The sequence below is a fragment of the Eumetopias jubatus genome, unplaced genomic scaffold (genome assembly GCF_037043125.1).
Source record: "Eumetopias jubatus isolate StellerSeaLion01/CBP00866 unplaced genomic scaffold, mEumJub1_p1.0 scaffold_4, whole genome shotgun sequence".
NCBI lineage: Eukaryota > Metazoa > Chordata > Mammalia > Carnivora > Otariidae > Eumetopias > Eumetopias jubatus.
In genome coordinates this window covers 134,850,365-134,877,932 of record NW_028274810.1, presented here as the reverse complement: position 1 = coordinate 134,877,932, position 27,568 = coordinate 134,850,365, and positions in this window count along the sequence as shown.

Here is a 27,568-nt window from a genome sequence, read left to right as displayed (position 1 = left end):
AGAAGATAGCGCATCAAAATTCAAACACTTATTTTTATACTTGGCACAAGTTACACAAGTATATACAAATTATTCAGATGTCAGTTGAGTCATTTATTTTTTAAAATAAAAGAGTTATAATTGCAGATTATTAAAGCTCCTTATATATGTATAATTCTATGCAAAATAACATTAAACAATAATTAAAATATCAATCAATATAGTGAAAATAACTGACATGTCTTTGCTAGATATTGAACACTTTTAGCATTATAGTTCAATAGCTGCATCTATACATGTATCCATATACCTATTTATAATCTCTTTATTCATCCTAGATTCACAAATAAAGTATCAAATTTATCATTAGCCAACTTACCCCTTATTCAATGGAATAAATAATATATTATCATCAAAAATATATTTATATTGTTTAATTTTTATTTGTGGTTTTAAAATAATATATAATATAATTGGAGAGGTTTTTTGGGGAGATAATATGTCAAATTAAACAATTAACTGTCTATTCTTTGTTCTTTAAACCTTATTGGCAAAGAATCTCTGAATCAATTTCCTGTTCTTACCTCTTTTCAGGAAGCGCATTTGGCAATTTGTCTAGACAGGACAAATAAACTAAAACTTATGAGGATAAAACTAAAACCTAGCAAATCCATGTTGCACTTAGAGATCCAAATAATTGCTTTATACAAAATCCATTAAGAATCTCAGATAATATAATGTAAGATTTTAAAAATTATCTTATTTTTATAGCATAATTTTATTGAAGGGAAGTATGAACAAGATATTAGAATCATTAAAACTTGTCAAAGTAAAAAAAAACATTCAACTAATTTAACTAATGAAGTGAAATAAAAACATAATTGATACTATGAAATGTGAGAGAACTATCACCTGGATGCCAGGGCCTGATTCTCTGAAATGTAGAAATGCAGTAATGCAAAAGACAGTTTTTTTCAGGGTTGTGAAGAGGATTGATTCTAAAAGGTTGAGTGAAATTTCCACAAATTGTAATTTTTTGGAAGTTGAGTAATGGTTGAGAATTAGGTGCTTGTTATAATGGAAATATTTATTTGGAGAAAGATAAACACATTTAAATAAAGGTAAATCACCTTTAGATGTATTAATCATTAGTTACCCATCACCTACCAAGTTGGCTGTTAGTACGTGAATAAATCGGACATAATACGATGTTTTAGTGGGAGTTAAGTTTAATATTTAACCAAGTAGGTCTGAATAAAGGCTTTTTTAGAAGGGATAGTTAGCCATGAGCATGGCCAGAATTACCCAGAGAATATATAAATTTTGCTGCAGGGGATATTATAATTTAGGTTGAAGATATTAAAGAGAATTGATGGGCAGGGGGAAGGGTTAAATGGGTTATTAAGGAAGGCACTTGTGATGAGCACTGGGTGTTGTATGGAAGTGATTAATCTCTAAATTCTATTCCTGAAACTAATACTACAGTATGTGTTAACTAACTGGAATTTAAATAAAAACTTGAAACTACAAAAAAAATATTAAAGAGAATTGAAACTTGTTCAAAATATTTTCTCAAATTGCTCTTCTTATATAATATAGCCGTTTAAATATTTTCAAATTTAAAATATGGTCTATTATTGTAGTTTGTGGTCATGTTTTAAAGTTGTTTATTGATTTTATATGCTGTATTTGTTTTGTTTTAAAATTTTAAATACTATATTTCAACAGAAGAAGGGAATTTGAATTTGATTTTTAAAATAAAATGTATGAATATACAAAAATAATTCTTGGGAAATGTTGCTTGGGAAAATTGTGCATTTAACTGTAGCAAGCATATCAATATGCTTACTATCTCTCTTGTTTTTAAAACCAATTCAGTAAATACCAGAAATAAATAATATTTTCTAAAAGTAGCATATTTCCTAAGGATGGCCATGCTACAGGACATATATTCTTAATTATATACTGGAGAAGAGAACATGTCCTATGATATAAAATCTAAAACATTTAAAAATATTATTTTTCCTCCTCCTGGACTAGGAAGTATTTCCTTTAATCAAATGTGTGCATATCTTGAGTCATGGAAGAAGACTGCAGGGCAGGGAGGTGCTATTCCTCTTTGCCCCTATATTTATCTATTTTTGGCCTCAGGCTCAAGAATAAAGCTGAATAAATTCTAGCAGTTCAAAGAAATGGGAAAGCAGTTGTCTGAGAAATTTTTATTAGCATATTTAACAACTTTAGTATATAACTTCATCATATGTATATTTATTCACAGACATGTATGTATATGCAAACCTTATTTAATTATAAAACTCACTCAGGAAAATATGAATTATAAAAAAGTACCTATATAAATAAGTGTTCCAATATATTCTTTTTACATGCTGATGGATGATGTATGCAGTCTCTGGGGTGCATACTTCTATTTGGAGTCTGTGTACAACAACAGACTCTGTGAATGATATGAATCTACTTGTCTGGTTTACTGTTATATACTTATACAGTTATATCCGTATTGAGCACATTTTGTGTGACAGCTAGTCTGTTCAATAAATATTTTTGAATTTCATCTAACTGATTAATTAGGACTAAAGAACAGACCTTATTAAGCTATTTGTAACTCTTTGCCAGATTCATCTTAAGATTCACTCCCAAATTTTCTCTATCATTTCTTATGTACTTGAGGAATAAACCATGTCTTAATCAATTAATCCCATATGTTTCCTTAAACACATACACATATGGGGGGGCGGGATCTGATATTATATATATATCTCATTACACTTTTCTTGTATCAACTGGCTCTGTCTTTGTTACTTCTGCAGTATCTGCCAAGAACCACCCACTCTTTAGTGTATAATACATAATACCCAAACCCTTAGACAAACATCCAGGATACACTTAGCTGGCTTCAGCATTTCTTGCAGAGTTTAGTTCACATCCATGTGTGTTAATCTTATACTCCAGCCACACTGAAAATTCTATTGTTCCCTGGACTTCATAAGTCTGAACTTTTGCTCAGCTATTTTCTTTCTGTCCCGAATTCTCTTTTCCAGTCATCTCTTTTCTCCATGCGAGCTCAAATCTTACACACATCATTATCTGATATCCTACATAGGTCCTCTTTTCCTCTTCTTCTTTTGGATTTCCTGGGTATGTGTTAAAATATAAATAATAAAATTTACCATTTCAACTATTTTTCAGTGTATAATTCATTGTCAGTAAGTGCATTCACATGGTGCAACCATCATCTCTATCTTCATCATCCCAAACTGAAACTTTTTACCATCAAACAAGAACCCCCCCCACTCTTCCTCCTTCATCCTCTGCTAACCACCATTCTACCTTACATCTCTATGAATTTGAGTATTCTAGGGACCTCATGTACGTGAAATCATACAATATTTGTTATTTTTGTCTAATTTATTTCCCTTAGCATGTTTTTCAAGGTTCATACACTTTGTGGCATGTATCAGAATTTCATTCCTTTTTAAGGCTGAATAATATTCTTTTTATGTACATGCCACATTTTGTTTGGTTTATCTATTCATCTGTTGATGGACCCTGGGTTTGTTTCCACCTTTTGGCATTGCGAGTAATGCTGCTTTGATATACAAATATCTGTTTGTGTCTCTGCTTTCAGTTCTTTTTGGATATAAACAGAAGTGGAATGCTGGATCATTTGGTAATTCTATGGTTGATTTTTTGAGGAATGTTATAATGTTTTCCACAATGGCTGCACCATTTCACATTCCCACTAGCAGTGTAAGAGAGTTCTAATTTCTCAATATCCTCTCCAACACTTGTTTTTTCTTTCTTTCTTTCTTTCTTTCTTTCTTTCTTTCTTTCTTTCTTTCTTTCTTTCTTTCTTTCTTTCTTTCTTTCTTTCTTTCTTTCTTTCTTTTTTCTTTTACGTATTACCTATCCTAATGGATGTGAAATGGTGAATAATTTAGAAATAATATTTCTTTTTATTTTACAATTATCTGTTTATGATTTTATAATATATGGTAGTCTAGAGATTATTTAGTACTTTTCTGCCTCTCTGACTCTTAAAATATTTGAGTTAGATTTTTTTCTTAGACCCACGTTTTCAGGACACCACATATATATTTTAAAGATTTATTTATTTATTTTAGAAGGAGAGAGAGCATGAGCAGGGGGAGAGGCAGAGGGAGAGGGAGAGAAGCAAACTTTACCCTGAGTATGGAGCCCAATGCAGGGCTCAATCTCACAACACTGAGAGGATGACTGAGCTAAAATCAAGAGTCAGATGCTTAACTGACTGAGCCGCCTAGGTGCCCCAGCACCCCACATATTGTATAATAAACACTTGATAAATGTTTGTTTGATATTCACTACATTTCCATGTATCATTGTAAATTTGTCTCATTTCAATGTTTGAAATGTTAGGCATTTTATTATGGTATTTGTGGCAAATTCCATTAAAATCATGTTATTTCTGTTCATTCTGATACATCTATAGTTAGTTAACATTGTACATAATTTTTGTTGTTCTAAATAGCACGTATTGATTCCTGATGACTGTCAGTAGTGGATATGATGAGAAATATGGAGAGGGGTAATTTGGTCTTACCTCCATGAGGGTTAGAGTTAGACAGAGTCAGGTTAGGAAAACTAAAAAGCAGAAAACTAAAAATAGAAAAAGCAGAGCTGCAGAAGTCATGCCACATGAAGTTGATCAGGGACAGGTAAATGTGCAAGTATCGAAGACACTCCTATTAATGGAAAGTCAATCAATAGAGACATAAATCAGCAAATAAACAAGAAAGAATTTGATTAATCTTTAAAAACCAAAAGTCTAAGGAATACAAGTACAAAAATTCATTATAGATGCCAGTTTGCAAAAGGCTTTGATAGAGGAACAACCCTTACCTCTGTTGTATAAATAAATAAGTATTCAGAGTGAGTTACTTAGGTCAACTGGGAAGCAAGTAAGAGTGCATCTGAGTGAAGTGGTACAAATGCAGGGCAAGTTTTGGGACTAGACTTTTTTTTGTCAAGTATTCTCAATATCCTACAGTAAAAAAGGAACTTCTCAACAACTTAAGTTTAGAGAAGCAAAATAATTTATATGAAAATATAATACATGGTGTCAAATATTTTAATGGATAATTAATTTTTATTGGATTTAATTAGAACATTATTCAATTATAGATGCCTTTTCCAGGAAACAAATGTCACTTTTAAAAGATGCAAAAACAATCTACCTTTGTAAATACCAAAGACAGTCAAAATTACTGCTAAATAGACAAGTATGTGAGATTTGAAGGAAGGAAGACACATTCACTTTGGCTACAATCAGAAATGTCATTTACAAAGTGAGATTTAATCTATGTTGCTAAAATCTTGTCATATGCAATGATAAGTAAGACTGGGTTCTGATGTAACACTTTTCTTCTTCAAGATTCGCCGTATGTATTAACTAGGAATCATTAAGGTTAAATTTTGTAGTATCGGCATATTTAGCTAGGAAACAAGGCAGAATAGATAAAAATAGTTTTCTAATGAATGTTAACCCTAGACCAGTTTCTACATCTGCCATGATTTTTGGCTCTGTGTTAACACTTTATGGTCATTAGATTCTTTTCTTACATAAAATTGAAATATTGCATATTTCAATTTTATCAATAATTCATTGCATTTTGTTATAACTTACTGGTTTAAAAAATATATAGCAAATGTACTTTCCAAACAGTATATTTCAAATTAATGAAAATAAAGCTACTAGATGACTTAGTATAGTTTCTATAGAATTCTAATTTAAAATTTTTTTTTCTTATGTTATGTTAATCACCATACATTACATCATTAATGTATTCCATGATTCATTGTTGGCGTATAACACCCAGTGCTCCATTCAGTACATACGCTCTTTAATACCCGTCACCAGGCTAACTCATTCCCCCACCACCCTCCCCTCTAGAACCCTCAGTTTGTTTTTCAGAGTCCATAGTCTCTCATGGTTCATCTCCCCCTCCGATTTCCCCCCCCTTCATTTTTCCCTTCCTACTATCTTCTTCTTTTTCTTTTTTAAACATATAATGTATTATTAGTTTCAGAGATACAGATCTGTGATTCAACAGTCTTACACAATTCATAGTGCTCACCATAGCACATACCCTCCCCAGTGTCTATCACCCAGCCACCCCATCCCTCCCACCCCCACCACTCCAGCAACCCTCAGTTTGTTTCCTGAGATTAAGAATTCCTCATATCAGTGAGATCATATAATACATGTCTTTCTCTGATTGACTTATTCCACTCAGCAAAATACCCTCCAATTCCATCCACATCATTGCAAATGGCAAGATTTCATTCCTTTTCATGGCTGCATAATATTCCTGTGTGTGTGTGTGTGTGTGTGTGTGTGTGTGTGTGTGTGTGTGTGTGTGTGTCTACCCCTTCTTCTTTATCCATTCATCTGTCAATGGATATCTTGACTCTTTCCATAGTTTGGCTATTGTGGACATTGCTGCTATAAACATTGGGGTGCACATACCCCTTCGGATCCCTACATTTATATCTTTGGGGTAAATATCCAGTGGTGCAATTGCTGGATCGTATGGTAGCTCTATTTTCAACTTTTTGAGGAACCTCCATACTGTTTTCCAGAGTCACTGCACCAGCTTGCATTCCCACCAACATTGTAGGAGGCTTCCCCTTTCTCCGCATCCCTGCCAACATCTGTCATTTCCTGACTTGTTAGTTTTAGCCATTCTGACTGGTGTGAGGTGGTATCTCATTGAGGTTTTGATTTGACAACTATTTTACTTTCTACATATTTTCAATCATCAAGTTGGTTAATTTTTTCTGTAATGTATCTGTCCCTTTGTCTCTTCTTTTTTTAATTTCCATATCTCCTATAATTCTCATTGTCTCAGCAATAACTACAGTATCTTGGGTAGACATATCAACTCTTTATTTTAACCAACATACATATTTGTATCATAATATTCAATATGATTGCAATATTATTTCATATGAATAATAATAATCAATATGACCCCAACTGATGCTAAGTAAATAAGATTTTACAACAAACATTTTATACTAATTGACCAAATTGTTGAATTTATAAATTCAAACATATTCAGACTATCATGAAACTTACAAATGCTTCATTAAAGAGCTACACATCTACAATTTTATTATTTTGTATTATTTAAGTGACTGGGATCATACTTGCTCTATTATATCACATGATATCTATGAGATCCAGTAAGGATACCATATAACCTATTGCCTAAAACTTTCTAATGGACATGGGGTGGCTGGGTGGCTCAATCAGTTAAGTGTACAGCTTTTGGTTTTGCCCTAGGTCATGATCTCATGGGTTGTGAGATCGAGCCCTACGTTGGGCTCTGGGTTCAGTGTGGAGTCTGCTTGAAGATTCTCTCCCTCTGCCCCTCCTGCAACTTGTGAACATGCTTTCTGTCTCTAAAGCAAATAAATAGGGATGCCTGGGTGGCTCAGTTGGTTAAGCATCTGCCTTCAGTGCAGGTCATGAATCGCAGGGTCCTGGGATTGAGTCCTGCATCAGGCTCCTTGCTCAGTGGGGAGCCTGCTTCTCCCTCTGCCTGCCATTCCCCTGCTTGTGCTCTCTCTCTCTTTCTGATAAATAAATAAAATCTTTAAAAAAATTAAAAAGAATAAAATAAATTAATTAATCTTTAAAAAAAATCTTATTAATGGAAGCATTTCATCAGTCCCTTGAATTGTCAGAAGGGCAGCATTGATGAAATGAAAAAATACAGTGTGGAGATAAAAGAAATCTTGAATTAATGCTGTCCTTTTTTTTTTTTAGACCAGAACCATGATTAAGCATAGTTTCTCATCTGTGAATTTGAGATAATATTGAATTTAAACATAAAAAATGTGTCTATATATTTTTCAGTAAAAATATTAGCCATTGTTTTTGTATTGTAAATCCTAACAAATATTTCAACATCACTTCTTATTTGAGCCCAAGGCACCATCTCTGTCCAACCAACCAAGCCTTTAAATCATTCACCACACACCATTTGTTGAGCTAATGTGCAAAAAATACCACAAAAAATTATAAAGTGATCTTTAAAGTATTTTTGCAGTTGCAATGGATGTTTCTGTTTTTGTCACATATGAAACCTGACTGGTCTTTCTTCCTATTCTTTAAAATCATGCCTCTCAATAATTCATTACTTAGTCTAAAACTTAATCACATCAATATAATTATTTATGTAGATTTTATATATATATTTACATACACATACATAAATGAATATATGAAAAACTTCTCTTTGATTAAAATTGTAAGTTAGAAAAAAATCCTGACAATTAAAGAGAATAAATTACCAGAATCTGAAATGATTTTGTGAAAGCTTGATGCATGTACAAGAGTCACTTAGCAAGTCAGTGAGCCTGGTCAATCACGATAACTATGTGGCTTCACTGATTGCATTTATTACATGGAATCACATTATTATAAAAAAGACCACATGAAGTACATGAGAAAACTCATAATCATTTATATTTTAGTGCCACTGGAAAACTTGGGAAAAAATGCCAGAGATCTACTATTCTGTTTAAATCTAAAGTAATACTCAATGAATTAATTCATATACTTAAATTTTATTTTATACATGCTTTTTAAAAAAAGAATTACAATATATGCTGTTTGACATCAAATCCCACAGTATGTTGTTTCTTATTTAAATAACTCTGGTTTCTCAGTAGGTCTAATAAATGATGATTGAATAATCTGCTGATTATATAAGCCACTGTTTATAGGGGAGAGACTGTATATGTCATATAAAAACAAATGATTTGTAATTTAAATGAAATATACCAATTGATATATGTAAGGAGGAATCTGAACAATTTATGTTATACCATTCTATACCAACTTCTAAATTATTGAATTTTTAAAGTCAAAATACATTCAGAATATCTTAAAACGTATCATGCTTAATTAAAGACACATATGCCAAAAGTTTTATTATATTATTTAAATGATTGGGGTTATTTTTTTACCCTAAAACCTGAAATAAATATTTATCTTTTGAGTTAATAGTAGAATTATCATTTTAGAGATCTCATTATTTATTCAGAAAATAAACTTTGCATTGGTACAGGATATGAAATGCTATATACAATAATAAATAAGATAAAATAAATATAACAAAAATAATGTAGCCTTGGAGTATTTTTGTTTTCTCAAAATGTTTTCCTCTAGTTAGTGTGTTGGGTCTCTTAGAAAATAAGCTTTTAGAATTCTATAGAAAATGAGGGAGGAGCAAGATGGTAGAAGAGTGGGACACCTAAATTTCATTTGGTCCCAGGAATTTGGCTAGATACGGATCAAACCATTCTGAACACCTATGAACTCAACAGGAGATTGAAGAAAAGAATAGCAGCAACTCTCTGAACAGAAAAGCAACCACTCTCTGGAAGGTAGGATGTGCAGAGAAGTGAATCCGGGGAAGTGAATCCCCAGTCGATATTCGGGAAGATAGACGGTAGGGGAGGGGGCCTCCATCAGCCATACCAGCAAGTAACAGAGCAGCAGAGCACAAAATCGGAACTTTTAAAAGTCAGCTCTGCTGAGGGACGTCACTCCAGTGGCTAAGCGGAGGGTGGTACCCTCGCTGGGACATTGTGGTCTCAGGACTCTCGAGGTCACAGAAAGACTGGGGGTGCCTGAGTGCAGCAGAGCTCCCAGGTATCAGAGCTGGGAAGCCGGCTGCAGAGACGGAGCAGAGGAGTGGGTTCTCAGCTCGGGGTTGCCATAAACCGTGATCTGCGGCACAGCTGGGCCACTGCTCTTCCCAGCAGGGACCCAACAAGTGGCAGATCTGGGGAGACTCCCCTTCCTCCCCAGGGAGGAGCGGCGTGGGAGCGCACCACAGGGATCTGCTGGCATTGGAGACTTCACACAGGGTCGTGTGCCAGAGAGAGAAATGCTCGGTCACAGGCTGGGAGAGCACAGATTGCAGCCGGAGACCGCAGAGACGGGAGTGATTGACTGCTTTTCTCTGGGGGTGCACAGAGGAATGGGGCCCCAAGTTCTCGGCTCCTCTGGGGTGGAGATTAGGAGGCCGCCATTTTCACTCTCGTCCTCCAAAGCTGTACGGAAAGCTTGCAGGGAACAAAATCTCCTGAGAGCAAACATGAGCAGATTGCTTAGCCCGGACAGCAAGGGTGGGGCAATTCCGCCTCTGGCAAAGACATTTGGGAACCACAGCAACAGGCCCCTCCCCAAGAAGATCAACACGAACAGCCAGCCAAGACCAACTTTACCGGAATGGCAGAACTCCAGCGCTAGGGGAATCCTGCACGTAGAATTCATAGTTTTTTTTACCATGATTCTTTAGTCTTTCAAAGTTAATTTTTTTAATCTTTTTTTTAATTTTTCTTTTTCCCTTTTTCAACCAACATCTTATCAATCCCTTTTTTAAAAAGCATTTTTATTTTTCATATTTAGAGTAATATTTTCTCCCTTCATAGTAGTTATCCTTATTTTTGGCATCTTTATATATATATAAGTTATTCTCTCTTTAAAATTTTGAGATACAGGTTCTCCTAACAGAGCAAAATGTTCCCTAAGTCTCTTGTATGGCTTTGTTCTAGTCTCCTGAATGATCACATTCACTCCCCTTTTTTTTAAAAATCCTTTTATTTCTTTTTTCAAACAATTTCTTATCTTAGCAATTCCTTTTATAAAATCTTTTATAATTTTCATCTTTACAGTCATATTCCATCCCTTCGTTGTATTATCCCTTATTTTTGTACATATATAAGTTTTTCTTTCCTTAAAATTTTGGGAGGCACTTCCTTCTAACAGACCAAAATACACCCAAAATCTCGTGTGTGGCACTGATCTATGCACCAGTCTGATCATATTTGATCATATTCTGTTTTTTTTTTGTTTTGTTTTGTTCTGTTTTTGTTTGTTTTTATCATTTTCTTTTTCTTTTTTTTTTCTTTTCCTTTTTTCTTTCTTTCCCTTTCTTTTCCCCAGTTTCAGGTCTCTTATGATTTGTTTAGAGTATATTTTCTGGGGATGTTACCCTGTTAGCATTTTGTTCTCTCATTCATCTTTTCTCCTCTTCACAAAATGACAAGACAGAAAAAAATCACCTCAACAAAAAGAACAAAAGGCAGTACCGACTGCCAGGGACCTACTCACAATGGACATTAGTACGATGTGGGAACTAGAGTTCAGAATGATGATTTTACAGATACTGGCTGGGCTTGAAAAAAGCATGGAAGTTATTAGAGAAACCCTTTCTGGAGAAATAAAAGAACTAAAATCTAACAAAGTCAAAATCAAAAAGGCTATTAATGAGGTGCAATAAAAAATGGGGGCTCTAACTGCTAGGATAAATGAGGCAGAAGAGAGAATTAGCAATATAGAAGACCAAATGATGGAAAATAAGGAAGCTGAGAAAAAGAGAGATAAACAACTACTGGATCATGAGGGCAGAATTCGAGAGATAAGCGATACCATAAGACAAAACAACATTAGAATAATTGGGATCCCAGAAGAAGAAGAAAGAGAGAGCGGCACAGAAGGTATATTGGAGGAAATTATAGCAGAGAACTTCCCTAATTTGGGGAAGGAAACAGGCATCAAACTCCACAAGGCAGAGAGAACCCCCCCTCAGAATCAATAAAAATAAATCAACACCCCTCACCTAATAGTAAAACTTATGAGTCTCAGAGACCAAGAAAATATCCTGAAAGCAGCTCGGTAGAAGAGATCTGTAACCTACAATGGTAGAAACATTAGATTGGCAACAGACCTATCCACAGAGACCTGGCAGGCCAGAAAGGACTGGCATGATATATTCAGAGCACTAAATGAGAAAAATATGCAGCCGAGAATATTATATCCAGCTAGGCTGTCATTGAAAATAGAAGGAGAGCTGAAAAGCTTCCAGGACAAACAAAAACTAAAGGAATTTGCAAACACAAAACCAGCCCTACAAGAAATATTGAAAGGGGTCCTCTAAGCAAAGACAGAGCCTAAAAGCAGCATAGGCCAGAAAGGAACACAGACAATATACAGTAACAGTCACCTACAGGCAATACAATGGCACTAAATTCATATCTTTCAATAGTTACCCTGAATGAAAATAGGCTAAATGCCCCAATCAAAAGACAGAGGGTATCAGATTGGATTAAAAAACAAGACCCATCAATATGCTGTCTGCAAGAGACTCATTTTAGACCCAAAGACACCCCCACATTGAAAGTGAAGGGGTGAGAAACCATTTACCATGCTAATAGACACCAAAAGAAAGCTGGGGTGGCAATCCTTATATCAGACAAATTAGATTTTTTTTAAGATTTTATTTATTTATCAGAGAGAGAGAAAGAGAGAGAGGCAGGCAGAGGGAGAAGCAGACTCCATGCTCAGCAAGGAGTGTGGGACTCGATCCCAGGACCCTGGGATCATGACCTGAGCCGAAGGCAGACGCTTAACCGACTGAGCCACCCAGGCGTCCCATCAGATAAATTAGATTTTAAACCAAAGATTGTAATAAAGGATGAGGAAGGACACTATATCATACTTAAAAGGTCTATCCAACAAGAAGATCTAAGAATTGTAAATATCTATGCCCCTAACATGGGAGCCGCCAATTATATAAGGCAATTAATAACAAAAGCAAAGAAACACATCGACAACAATACAATAATAGTGAGGGACGTTAACACCCCCTTCACCGAATGGACAGATCATCTAAGCAAAAGAACAACAAGGAAATAAAGACTTTAAATGACATCCTGGATGAAATGGACTTCACAGATATAGTCAGAACATTCCATCACAAACCAACAGAATACACTGTCTTCTCTAGTGCCCATGGAACATTCTCCAGAATAGATCACGTCCTAGGTCACAAATCAGGTCTCAACCAGTACCAGAAGATTGGGATCATTCCCTGCATATTTTCAGATCACCATGCTTTGAAACTAGAGTTCAATCACAAGAGGAAAGTTGGAAAGAACTCAAATACATGGAGCCTAAGGAGCATCTTACTAAAGAATGAATGGGTCAATCAGGAAATTAAAGAAGAATTTAAAAAATTCATGGAAACAAATGAATACGAAAACACAACTGTTCAAAATCTTTGAGATGCAGAAGAGGCAGTCCTAAGAGGAAAGTATATAGCAATACAAGCCTTTCTCAAGAAACAAGAAAGGTCTCAAATACACAACCTAACCCTACACCTAAAGGATCTGAAGAGAGAACAGCAAATAAAGCCTAAACCTAGCAGGAGAAGAGAAATCATAAAGATCAGAGCAGAAATCAATGAAATAGAAACCAAAAGAACAGTAGAACAGATCAATGAAACAAGGAGCTGGTTCTTTGAAAGAATTAACAAGATGGTTAAACCCCTGGCCAGACTTATCAAAAAGAAAAGAAAAATGACCCAAATCAACAAAATCATGAATGAAAGAGGAGAGATCACAACCAACACCAAAGAAATACAAACAATTAGAAGAACATATTATGAGCAACTATATGCCAGCAACTTAGATAATCTGGAAGAAATGGATGCATTCCTAGAGATGTATCAACTACCAAAACTGAACAGACCTATAACCACTAAGGAAATTGAAGCAGTCATCAAAAATCTCCCAACAAACAAAAGCCCAGGGCCAGATGGCTTCCCAGGGGAATGCTACCAAACATTTAAAGAAGAATTAATACCTATTCTTCTGAAACTGTTCCAAAAAATAAAAAGGGAAGGAAAACTTCCAAATTTGTTTTATGAAGGCCACCATTACCTTGATCCCAAAACCAGAAAAATACCCCATCAAAAAGAGAGTTAGAGACCAATATCCTTGATGAACATGGATGCAAAAATTCTCACCAAAATACTAGCCAATAGGATCCAACAGTACATTAAAAGGATTATTCACCACGACCAAGAGGGATTTATCCCTGGGCTGCAAGGTTGGTTCAACACCCACAAATCAATCAATGTGATACAATACATTAATAAAAGAAAGAACAAGACCATATGATCCTCTCAATAGATGCAGAAAAAGCATTTGACAAAGTTCAGCATTGTTTCTTGATCAAAACTCTTCAGAGTATAGGCATAGAAGGTACATACCTCAATATCATAAAAGCCAGCCATGAAAAACCCACAGCGAATATCATCCTCAATGGGGAAAAACCGAGAGCTTTCCCCCTCAGGTCAGGAACGCAGCAGGGATGTCCACTAACACCACTGCTATTCAACATAGTATTAGAAGTCCTAGCCACAGCAATCAGACAACAAAAAGAAATAAAAGGCATCTGAATCAGCAAAGAAGAAGTCAAACTCTCACTCTTTGCAGATGATATGATACTTTATGTGGAAAACCCAAAAGACTCCACTCCTAAACTGCTAGAACTCATACAGGAATTCAGTAAAGTGGCAGGATATAAAATCAATGCACAGAAATCAGTGGCATTCCTATACACCAACAACAAGACAGAAGAAGGAGACATTAAGGAGTTGATCCCTTTTACAAATCCACCCAAAACCATAAGATACCTAGAAATAAATCTAAACAAAGAGGCCAAGAATTTATACTCAGAAAACTATAAAATACTCATGAAGGAAATTGAGGAAGACAGAAAGAAATGCAAAAACGTTCCATGCTCATGGATTGGAAGAACAAATATTGTGAAGATGTCAACCCTACCTAGAGCAATCTACACATTTAATGCAATCCCTATCAAAATACCATCCACTTTTTTCAAAGAAATGGAACAAATAATCCTAAAATTTGTATTGAACCAGAAAAGACCCCAAATAGCCTGAGGAATGTTGAAAAAGAAAAGCAAAGCTGGCGGCATCACAATTCCAGACTTCCAGCTCTATTACAAAGCTGTCATCATCAAGACAGTATGGTACTGGCACAAAAACAGAAACATAGATCAATGGAACAGAATAGAGAACCCAGAAATGGACCCTCAGCTCTATGGTCAACTCATCTTCGACAAAGCAGGAAAGAATGTCCAATGGAAAAAAGACAGTCTCTTCAACAAATGGTGTTGGGAAAACTGGACAGCCACATGCAAAAAATGAAACTGGACCATTTCCTTACACCACACACAAAAATAGACTCAAATGTTTGAAAGACCTAAATGTGAGACAGGAGTCCATCAAAATCCTAAAAGAGAACACAGGCAGCAACCTCTTTGACCTCAGCCACAGCAGTTTCTTCCTAGAAACATCGCCAAAGGCAAGGGAAGCAAGGGCAAAAATGAACTATTGGGACTTCATCAAGATAAAAAGCTTTTGCACAGCAAAAGAAACAGTCAACAAAACCAAAAGACAACCGACAGAATGGTAGAAGATATTTGCAAATGGCATATCAGATAAAGGGCTAGTATCCAAAATCTATAAAGAACTTATCAAACTCAACAGCCAAAGAACAAATGATCCAATCAAGACATGGGCAGAAGACATGAACAGATACTTTTCCAAAGAAGACATCCAAATGGCCACAGACACATGAAAAAGTGCTCAACATCACTTGCCATCAGGGAAATCCAAATCAAAACCTCAACGAGATACCACCTCAGACCAGTCAGAATGGCTAAAACTAACAAGTCAGGAAATGACAGATGTTGGCAGGGGTGCAGAGAAAGGGGAAGCCTCCTACAATGTTGGTAGGAATGCAAACTAGTGCAGCAACTCTGGAAAACAATATGGAGGTTCCTCAAAAAGTTGAAAATAGAGCTACCATACGATCCAGCAATTGCACCACTGGATATTTACCCCAAAGATACAAATGTAGAGATCCGAAGGGGTATGTGCACCCCGATGTTTATAGCAACAATGTCCACTATAGCCAAACTTTGGAAAGAGCCAAGATGACCATCGACAGATGAATGGATAAAGAAGTGGTATATATATATATATATATATATATATATATATATATATATATATATACACAATGGAATATCATGCAGCCATCAAAAAGAATGAAATTTTGCCATTTGCAATGATGTGGATGGAACTGGAGGCTATTATGCTGAGCGAAATAAGTCAGTCAGAGAAAGACATGTATCATATGGCCTCGCTGATATGAGGAATTCTTAATCTCAGGAAATAAACTGAGGTTTGCTGGAGTGGTGTGGGTGGGAGGGATGGGGTGGCTGGGTGATAGACACTGGGGAGGCTATGTGCTATGATGAGCGCTGTGAATTGTGCAAGGCTATTTAATTACAGATCTGTACCTCTGAAGCCAATAATATATTACATGTTAAAAAGAAGAAGAAGAAGAAGAATATAGCAGGAGGGAAAGAATGAAGGGGGGGAATCGGAGGGGGAGATGAACCATGAGGAACTATGGACTCTGAAAAACAACCTGAGGGTTCTAGAGGGGAGGGGGGCAGGGGGATGGGTTAGCCTGGTGATGGGTATTAAAGAGGGCAGGTACTGCATGGAGCCCTGGGTGTTATACACAAACAATGAATCATGGAACACTACATCAAAAACTAATGGTGTAATGTATGGTGATTAAAATAATATAATAAAAAAAAGAAAAGAAGAAGAAGATAGTAGAAAGGGAAAAATAAAGGGGGGACTATCGGAGGGGGAGACGAACCATGAGATACTATGGACTCTGAGAAACAAATTGAGGGTTCTAGAGGGGAGGGATGGGTTAGCCTGGTAATGGGTATTAAAGAGGGCACGTACCGAACAGAGCACTGGGTGTTATACACAAACAATGAATCATGGAACACTACATCAAAAACTAATGTTGTAACGTATGGTGATTATCATAACAGAATAAAATTTAAAGAAATTTATAAATCAAATTTTCCAAAAATAAATAGGAAACAGTAAAATAATGTTAATGAGAAAAGTGAGAAAGCAGTGCATATTTGTATAGAATTTAATAAACTTGATTTATAATAGGTTATGTTTCATTTCTTATTAAGTGCCCAGGTAATTATTTTCTGTATTCTTAAGAGGGTAAACTATAAAGATTTCAAAATTTAGGTTTGGAAAGTTGCTTCCTTTCTTCAGGGATTGAAGTGATCATGATGAAGTCTGATGAGAGAAAAGAAAGGATGATTAATATATTCCTTTTCCTTTGGTTTTCTTTAGCCTGGTTTGGGGAATTAAGGAGTGATTGAAGGTAAAAGAAACAAAAACAGAAGTAAAAATATTTTCAAATTAAAAAAAACTGTCTAATTAGGAAGCTATTTAGGATGAATTTAAGCTCACAGCTTTCCATTTAATTAAGAAAAAAATCATCAAAATCAGAATAGTCATTTACAAAACTGAATTAGTGGTCAGCTTATCAAATCTGTTCCACAGCATTTAGAATTTAATTTTTCAGAACTGCTGATGGAGGTCCTAGAGATTAAAATGAGCCTTCCTTTTACTTTGATCCTATTAAGAGAAAAACTGAATTAAATATTAATTGAAAATAACCTCCTTTTGGAGGGAAAGTCAGATAAAATCATATTAAACTACTAAAAAAGGAAGCAGGTAGAGTCTTGATGATGAGTGTGGGCTCAATAGGATGACAAAGGCCCAACTAGGAATCTAGAACTAGTCTGTAAGCACATTAAGAATGGGAACAATTCATTGTCTTTTTAATGTTGGTATCAGATACCTCACCTAATGCCTGAGCAAAATACAGTAGGTAACCTCATCTGTGATTTTGCATTCTACAATTTCAGTTACCCAAGGTCACCTGTGCAAATGGTCCTCCTTCTGAAGTATTGTCAGGTCAATATTAGTCTAATGCTACATCACAGTGCCTACATCATTCACCTCACTTGGTCTTACCACTTAAGCATTTAATCATCTCACATCACCATAAGAAGAGTGAATATAGTTCAATAAGATCTTTTGAGATAGACCACATTTGCATAACTTTTATTACAGTATATTGTTATAATTGTTCTACTTTCTTTTTAGTTATTACTGTTAATCCCTTACTGTGCTTAATTTATATATTAAACTTTATCATAGTTATGTTTGTATAGAAAAAACCCACAGATATATAGGATTCGGTACAATCTATGGTTTCAGGTATCCACTGGGGGTCTTGGAACCTATTTGATGTGGATAAGGGGATCTACTGTAAACAGTCAATAAACATTACTCACGTAATTGGATTCATATTGGGATTAGACTTTTATATTTTCCAGCAATTGAAAATTTACTAATTATAAATTTTCACTCTCCTTAATACAGTTAGTTCTTATGGTAAGAATTTACTTTTTGGAAAACATCACTGGTTTCCCTGAAAACACTTCTAAAGAACAGACAGAAATGCTTCACAAGGTGTTAGTGAGTGATTAAGACTTCTTTAGAAGCTTTGAACCCTTATTAGAGCAAGCTCTTCTTTGGGGGTTCTTAGGAAAGTTGTCCCATGGGGGAGCAATATTCCAATTAAGCTTTTATCAACTCCATACCCAAACCTCATCAATTTTGCCTCCTAAAACCCAGTTATTAATATCTACCTAATCTCTTTATAGTTGTAGTTTTCAATATTGGCAGCACATTATAATTAACTGGGAAGTTTAAAAAAATACTGATGTCTGGACCCCCAAACTAGAGAGGTACCCTGGAGGTATTCTTTTTTAAAAATTCTATTTATTTGAGAGAGAGAGAGAATGAGAGAGAAAGTATGAGCGGGAAGAGGGAGAAGCAGACTCCCTGAGTCTGGGAGCCTGACGTAGGGCTCGACCCCAGCACCCTGGGATCATGGCCTGAGCTGAAGGCAGACTTACTTAACTGACTGAGCCAGCCAGGTGGCCCCCAGGAGGCATAGTTAAACGTTCCCCCAATAATTCTTAAACATAGCCATAGTATAATCCAATTTTAGCTTATTACCAGTCTATATTAAACCTAATAATGCAGAGTTATCTGTTTTTGTGAGGGCTCTATTATTTATCCATTATGAAGACAACGAATAATTATCACTTTATTTAGTGTTGTTTTTTTTTTTTTTAAAGATTTTATTTATTTATTTGAGAGAGAGAGAATGAGAGATAGAAAGCATGAGAGGGAAGAGGGTCAGAGGGAGAAGCAGACTCCCTGCTGAGCAGGGAGCCCGATGCGGGACTCGATCCCAGGACTCCAGGATCATGACCTGAGCCGAAGGCAGTCGCTTAACCGACTGAGCCACCCAGGCACCCTATTTAGTGTTTTTACCGTGAATTATTAAGGATGTCAGCATTCAAGGCCATATTACCCATTATTTCTAATCCCCTATATTAAATTAATACTTTGCTACATTTGCAGTATCTTTCACCAAAAAAGCACAAGAGGATAGTGCAGAAAACTTGGTAACACAGCAGGTTCAAGAAAGTTATTTTTAGGGGTGCCTGGGTGACTCAGTCCTTGAGCCTCTGTCTTTGGCTCAGGTCATGATCTCAGGGTCCTGGGATCTAGCCCAGCATCTGGCTCCCTGCTCCGCGGGAAGCCTGCTTCTCCCTCTCCCACTCCCCCTGCTTATGTTCCCTCTCTCACTGTGTCTGTCTCTGTCAAATAAATAAAATCTTAGAAAAAAAAAAAAAGAAAGAAAGTAAAAGAAAGCTGTTTTTAGAAGATCTGCTAACGAGATTGGTCCTTGACGTGTCTGGGAACTTGGCTGGTTATCAGTTTCCTACACTGAAATACAAGTTTCCATAAATGATAAGTAGATCATTGCCATTCGAAGGTTTGTGTGTGGGGGGGAATGTGGTTTATTCAGAACACTTGCTATCCTTTTGGGAGTCTGGAATTTTGCTACATGACCAGCTACCAAAAAAAAAAATCTCAAATGGACTTCCCTGTTGGGCAATACTTGCGTATTGTAAAAATTTGTTGCTGGAAGAATTAAGCATGTGTTGTGTCACTCTATGGAATAGGAGTCTCAGAACCTGGTTCCTCTGGACTTCACGCATATGCTTTTTCCCCTTGCTTCTGTTACCATGTATTTGTTTACTATAATAAATATTAACCATATGCATAATTATATACTGGGTTCTGTGAGTCTTTCTGGTAAATCTCCAAGTCTTGGGATTGTCTGAGGAACTCTGACACAAGGTTCTTGACTACATTTCAGACAGAAAGCTAGACTACATATAACTAATTCTTTTTAAGGGGGTTTAGGGAATATGGACAGAAATTGACAAAAAATGCTTTATGGCCTTGAAAATCCAGAGTCTGTTTCTGTTTCAGGTTATCTCATTTCTTAACTGAAAATTATTTTCACTTTCTTTCACTTCACTTATTGATTATATATTGTCTATCACAGAATTTAGGAGGAACAGATACACATAATGGGATTTACATTAGGGAAAGCAGCTTACTATTAACAATTAATAAGCCAGTTTACTATACCCACATATAGGGATGGGAGTCACCACCAGATGTCAGCTTTGAATATGAACCTATAGTAGCTAATAACTGAATCTTGATACTTGAAGAGGAAAAAAATAACAAAATATGAAAGTATAATCCTCCTCTAATACTGATAATGCATAAAATTAAAAAGAGTCCTTTATGTTGGTAATACTGGATATTTAAAGTGTTACTCAAGCCTGTCTCCCCACAGTGACAAGAAAAAATGTGTCAAATATACTTGTGAAAATTAAAACACATTTTCATACACTTAAGAGCAGTAGAAGGTTTTAACAACCTCCACCACGTTATTAAAAACCAAAAAAATTATGTCTTTACAATACAAATAAACAGATATCTTGATCAATGTCCTAATTTTTGTCTCTCGCTCTAGGCATTTCCTAATATTTAGTCATAAGTGCAGCTACTCATTCTATCGAGATGTTCAGTTTCTTTTGGAGACATAACATATCTTTAAAAACTTTAATATCAGCCCTTGATTGTGAAATAAAGTCCAAACCCTCTTATCCTTTCATGATCGTTCCCCAGTTTATATTCCTGACTTTATCTTCCATACAACACATTTACTACGGTCAACATTTACTATAACTCTATTATCCAAAGCTAATTCTCTTTCAACATACAGCGACTTTACCCCATTGATTTGTTCTCAAAAGTGCAGCTTAAATGTATCCTCTTCATTAAAATATTGTTATTTTCAGTCTCTTGGAAATCTCAACTTAAACTAGTTTAAGAAAAAAAAAAAGAATAGATTGCCTTTATAGCTACAAAACCAAGAGATCAGGCTCCCTTTATGCCTAGCTGATTATCTTTTCTTGTCTTGGCTCTTACCTCTTTTGTATTGTTTCCATTTTTAACAACTTTTTTCTCCATGTGATGTAAGGTTGGGCACTTAATCTCCGGGTTTAAATGATCTTCATATCCTGGTATCTCAGAAAACAAAAAGCAGCACTCTCTAATCCAGGGTCTGTTCTTATTCCAGAAAGAACACTTAATGGGTGGCCAGGGTGAGGTGCCCACAATTTTGAAGACAACAAATAATTATCACTTTATTTAGTGTTTATACCATGAATTATTAAGGATGTTAGCATTCAAGACCATATTACATTAATAGGGAAAGCAAGACTATGTGATTGATAGCCCCACCAGAATCACAAGGAATCCACAGCACATTTAAAGAAATGTCTCTGGAATTTCCACCCTCACTGCACCAAGTCAATAAATCTGATTTTGTTAGATGACAAGTTTATCTCTGATGGTATTTGACTGATTAGGTTATAACAAATGACATAAAAAATTTAAAACCTAAAAAGATAAGATAATTTATCCAAGATCAAATAACACACCACTCTTCAATGTAAAACTCTTGTTTTGAACCCAGACTAGTAAAATTACAAAGCTGGTGTACTTGCTACACCTACAGTGTCTTTATTTTTGGTTCTAAAGATTCTGACCTTTGGATTGAAAGTTTTTGACACCAATCTCACTGCTAGTTCCTTTTCCATCTTCTTACGTCTTTGATTTTGCTCTAAATGTGATGCTTTCTTTCCCTCTCTGGGTGGATATGTTTTCTTTTATTAAATTGTGGGCACCATATGCTATAGACTGAAGTTTTGTGACCTTTGAAATTCATATCTTGAAACTATATCCCCAGTGTGATGGTATGTGAATGTGGAGCCTTTGGGGAAATGATGAGGTCAGGAGGGTGTGGCCCTCATGAATACGATTAGCACCCTTAAAAAAGAGAGCCAGCAGAGTTGGTTGACTTGCCCCTTCTGTTGTATGTGGAAACAGGGAGAAGACAGCCGTCTATGACCCAGGACTTGGGCTCTCACCAGACATGGACTCTGCTGTTCCTTGATTTTGGACATCGCCATCTCCAGAACTGTGAGAAATAAATTCTTATTGTTCATGGGAAACTAGTTTATGGTAATTTGTTATGGCAGCCTAAGAGAAATAAGACACTATATATATTTTCCTATCAGCAATATGCAATAACTCTTTCTATTTAAAAGCAATGTTTCATTTTGTGTCTCCTAAATTCCTGTTTTCAAAAATATGAATGCTTCATTTTCTCTTCTCTTGCAAATGCATGGAAGTACCAAGCCAGCTGTAAGGCCCAGCTCCACAAAATTCACCAGCTTGTTTCTGCTAAATTACTCAGCTAGTTTTAGGAGAGAAGATAAAACTTCTCCCAAGGCCTCAATATTGCATACATTAAATGCATGAAAATGTAAATGTCATAACATATCAATGCCTAATCACTACCTATCCAAATTATTTCCATCTTTCAAAGCCTAGTTCAAATTCCTTGTTTAGCTACTACAGATCACATTACAGTATCTTGTCTTCAAACTTCTGTGAAATTTTTACTCAAGAATATGAGGAGGGTATGTACTATGGTGAACGCTGTGAATTGTGTAAGACTGATGAATCACAGACCTGTACACCTGAAACAAATAATACATTATATGGTAATAAAAACAATAACATTATTGCTAACCATTGTGTAAATAACACTGTATGAATAATTTATGGCCATTATTATATTTAATCCTCATAATAAATTTATAGTATTACCTCTCTAATTATTCAGGTAATACCTAAAAGGAAATTGAGGCTTGTAGAATAATTTTTTTTTTTTTAAGATTTTATTTATTTGACAGAGAGAGACATAGCGAGAGAGGGAACACAAGCAGGGGGAGTGGGAGAGGGAGAAGCAGGCTTCCCGCTAAGCAGGGAGCCCAATGCGGGGCTTGATCCCAGGACACTGGGATCATGACCTGAGCCGAAGGCAGACGCTTAATGACTGAGCCACCCAGGCGACCGAGGCTTGTAGAATAATTTTTACTGTTTTTCTTAGTTATGTAAATGTATTTTGTTTCTCTTAAAAATTTGGAAAATCTCTGTTCACAGTAATCATGCCATAAACTGGGCATTATTTTGTTATTCCCATAATCCCTAAAGAAGTGTTAGATGTGTGTATGTGTGTGTGCATGTGTGTGTAGAATGAAAGTGAGAGAGAGATTATTACTTTTTCTGACATTTACTCTAAAACATTTGAAAAAAAATTTCCCTTTAGCTCCCAAAACATGACTATTGGTTCTCTAGTCATCAAAATATCATGAGTATATAACAATATAGCATTCTGTGAAGGAATTGAATTGATTAATCATAATCCACTAGGTGGCAGTACATTATAATATTTAAAATTATCATGGCAGTGTCTTCCTTTGTGTAAAATTGTACCTATTTTTGCAACTTATGCATTTGAGGCAAATAACTTACCAAATTATTCAAATAATACTTTCAAAATTATACATCTTTTAATTATCTGTTGCCTAGTAAGAAACTACTTTAAAACTTTTTGATTTTAAACAATAGCCACTTAATTTGCTCACCAGCCTGCTCTCTGGACTGTGCTCAGCTAGGTGGTTTTTATGGTATTTCTGCTACTGTCACTTATGTATGTGGATTGAACTGAAGTTCTACTGACTTCTGTGTTCAGCTAAGAAACTGGAATGTTTAAGCCATTCTGCCTGATCTTTTCACCAAGTCAGCCTAACTTTCACATGGCAGTTAGGAATTTCAAGAGCTCAAAGTGGATGCCTCTAGGGTTTAGGTAACTGGAATTGACACAACTTTACTTCTGTTTTCTTATTTTGTTAATTAAAACAAGTCCTAGGTCTAGTATCTTGTGTTTAAGGGGTCTGATTAGGTATAATAGTAAGTATGATTTATTGAGAACCGCCAAAAAAACTACAAAGACAATCTCAATTGAAATAAGAATCAAGTGTAATATGTAGCCCCTGGGTGGCTCAGTCGGTTACACATCTGCCTTTGGCTAAGGTCATTATCCCAGAGTCCCTGAATTGAGCCCCACATCAGGATCCCTGCTCAGCCGGAAGTCTGCTTTTCCCTCTCTGCCTGCCCCTCCCCCTGCTCCTTCTCTCTCTCACTCACTCTCTCTCTCAAATAAATAAATAAAATCTTTTTTTAAAAAAGAATCAAGTATAATCCATTCCTAGAAGAAATTTCTAATCATTTCCAGAATAAGGAGATAGAATTTTGATAGTCTTAAAATCTAAACTGAGCTCCAGACTCTTTATCTTAAACTTCTTGCCCCGTGATTCAGTAAATGTGAGTGAGACCAATGTGATTCCAGTCCCAACTCATTATTAATGAATGGAAATATATGTGGGGATTGCATTAGGCTCCTAATTTGCATTTGACTCCAAATATAGACTGAAGACTCAGTACTAAAGTAGAAGGGATTCCTCCAGCTACTTTGAACTTTAACTTAATACTTGAACCAAGTAACGTAAGACACAGATCACAGACCACTCTAGGGAAGCTGAGATTTAACTCCATGTTTATAGTAGCATATGAACTGGAAGGAATAAATGGAAAAAGAGAAAACGATGCATAGCTTCGAAGTAAAATGGGCCTGATATGTGTAGTGTAAACATTTGAGATGGAGTGGTGAGCCTGGGGACAGAGGCAGAGAGAAAGAACTCCTGAAGTTAAACCTCTAGACTTTGATACAGTATCACTGCTAGAACAAACTGACAGTGTGAAATTCAAATTTATCTGATGTTAGTCCCAGAATGCAAAACAGAGAGAGAGGAAGAGAGGGAGGGAGGTAAGGAAGGTGGGAAAGAAGAAGGGGGGGAGATGACTAATTATTCTGCAATTCAAAACCAAAAAATAATAGTAAAGTACAGAAAAGATCAAGAAGTCAAATAAAAATACTGAAATGACTCCTCTGCAGTGAAAATTAAACTCTTAGGACTAATGGATGTGAAATATATTCAAGGGAGAAAAAAAAGAAAACATAATTATGAGATTGATTAGGTTGGGTTTTCTTCAGTAAGTATATGTATGATCCCTTAATCAACAGAATTAATGATCAAAGGATCCAAATTTGTGAAACATTTTGTACACTTTGAATATCTGAGGAACTAAAAAGGAACAAAATATGTGTGAAAGAATACAGCAGGCATGAGAAAGAATGTACGACATTATGCAATTTGAGTTTCTTTGTAGTTATACCTATCAGATAATAGTGCTTCAGACAAATTCCATCATATGGTGTGAATTAAATAATATATTTAACTGTGAAAACTTACAGGCCAAATTTATAGTAAGAAAAGAGAAGGCATGCCAAAAAAAAAAAACACACAAAAAAAAACAAGAGAAGGCATATGTTGCTCAATTTATCATTGTTTCCACAGAGGAGCTAGAGACCTCTATTAAACTAACACAATGGATTTGTATTCAGGGGGAGAGATATACTGCCTCCCTCTCCCATTTTATACACTAAGTACAAAAGCAATTTGTAAGTGGGAATATAGATTATTGATGTGCTAGTTTGTATGTCTTCAAAGGACAACTATTTCCAGGGATAATTTAGCAAAGCCAGCTCCCAAACACTCTAAGGTGATAACAAAGCATGCGAGAATTTCCGTTAAGTCTTTGTGTGTGTGTGATTTGGAGAGGGGACAAAGACTGGGAGACCATTCCTACAGAAAATGGGTTTGGGTGCAACTCTCTCCACTAAAAGAAGGGGATAGATAGTTCTGTCTCCAGGTGGCTTGTAATTCAGGTAATCTAAGTGAGTTTTAATCATTTTTGAACAATCCTTCTTTATGAGTAGTCCTTAAAGAAAGACTAAATAGGCCAGATTTAATAATCAATCATAGAAGTAAAATAATCTACCTAGATCTTAAAATATTTTAATATTAATAAGTAGCTCTTCGTTAGTATTTTCAGATACTTTATGTACTAATTCCTAGATAGCAACCAAGAAGTCCAGAAGTCAACACTCACTGGGCTAAGTATAAGATAGTTGATCAGAATTGTAAACAAAACAAAACAAAAACAGAATCAATACTCAGGTACTTTCCTTTTTAAGTAAACTTGGGAAACTTGTCATGAAAATAAAAATGTTAAGAGATAACATTTTTTAAAATATTTTATTTATTTATTTATCTATTTATTTGAGAGAGAGAGAGTACGAGCAGGGGAAGGGCAGAGGGAGAGAGAGAGAAGCAGGCTCCCTGCTGAGTGCAGAGCCCAGCTTGATCCCAGGACCCTGAGATCATGACCTGAGTTAAAGTCAGATGCTTACCCGACTTAGCCACAAAGGCACCCCAAGAAATTTTTGAGTTGTTAAAATCTGGGCCTTCTCTGTCATTGGTACCAAAATTACAATATCAGTTAAGGCAAAATTTCTTACTATCCCAATAATTTAAATGGATTGAGGTGTAAGAAACTTGGGTAATAAAGTAATATGGCTTCGGGTTGCCAGAAAATGCAATATGCACTAACATCTGGATAATGAGATAATGTTTGGGAATTCAATAGTAAATATTTTGTATACACCTAGATTTCATATATACCTAGATGTTGGTAAACCATGCAATTTCTGCCGTGTTATAACAGCACAGTGACCATTAAATGAAGATAATTGGGTGGGTGGTCTGTCTATACAAATAAACCTGAGAGAGTCTTAAAAAGTTTCCCATGACCTTAGAGTGATGAATGAGAGTTGACACTTTCTCACTGACCAATTGTTAGACCAGAAGTGGGCTGTCAGGTTGAACGGGCAGCAGAGCAGGTACCCACTGTTGATTCTCAACTGGCCCTTATACTCATGGAGGGCAAAAAGAGACCAAAGAAAGTGGCAGGGTATTCCAGATTGGTAGGTGGCAGGTTTAACAAGCAAGGGAACTGACATATGAGGCTTTTTTGGAGCAACAAAAAGTTGAGTAGATCTCCACACCTGCCTGCCAGAATTTTAAAAGTTTATACAGTCTCTAACTGTGTTCAGTCAGATATTTAATCCAGATGGTCTCAACAATACATCAACCAAGAGAATAAAAGAAACAGAAAAATAATTTCCCATAATTAAGTGAAGTTTTATTTTATACTCTAGCTTTTTTATCAATTCCTTTAGGTTAATTATAAGAAATAAGATCTTTTGTTTGTAAAAGATTTTATTTATTTATTTGAGAGAGAGAGAGAATATAAGCAGAGGGAGGGAGAGAGGGAAAAGCAGACTCCCTGCTGAGCAGGGAGCCTGACACGGGCTCCATCCCAGGACCGTGAGATCATGACTGACCTGAGCCAAAGGCAGCCACTTAACCGACTGAGTCACCGAGGCCTCCCAAGAAATAAGATCTTTTAAAGAGAGTATG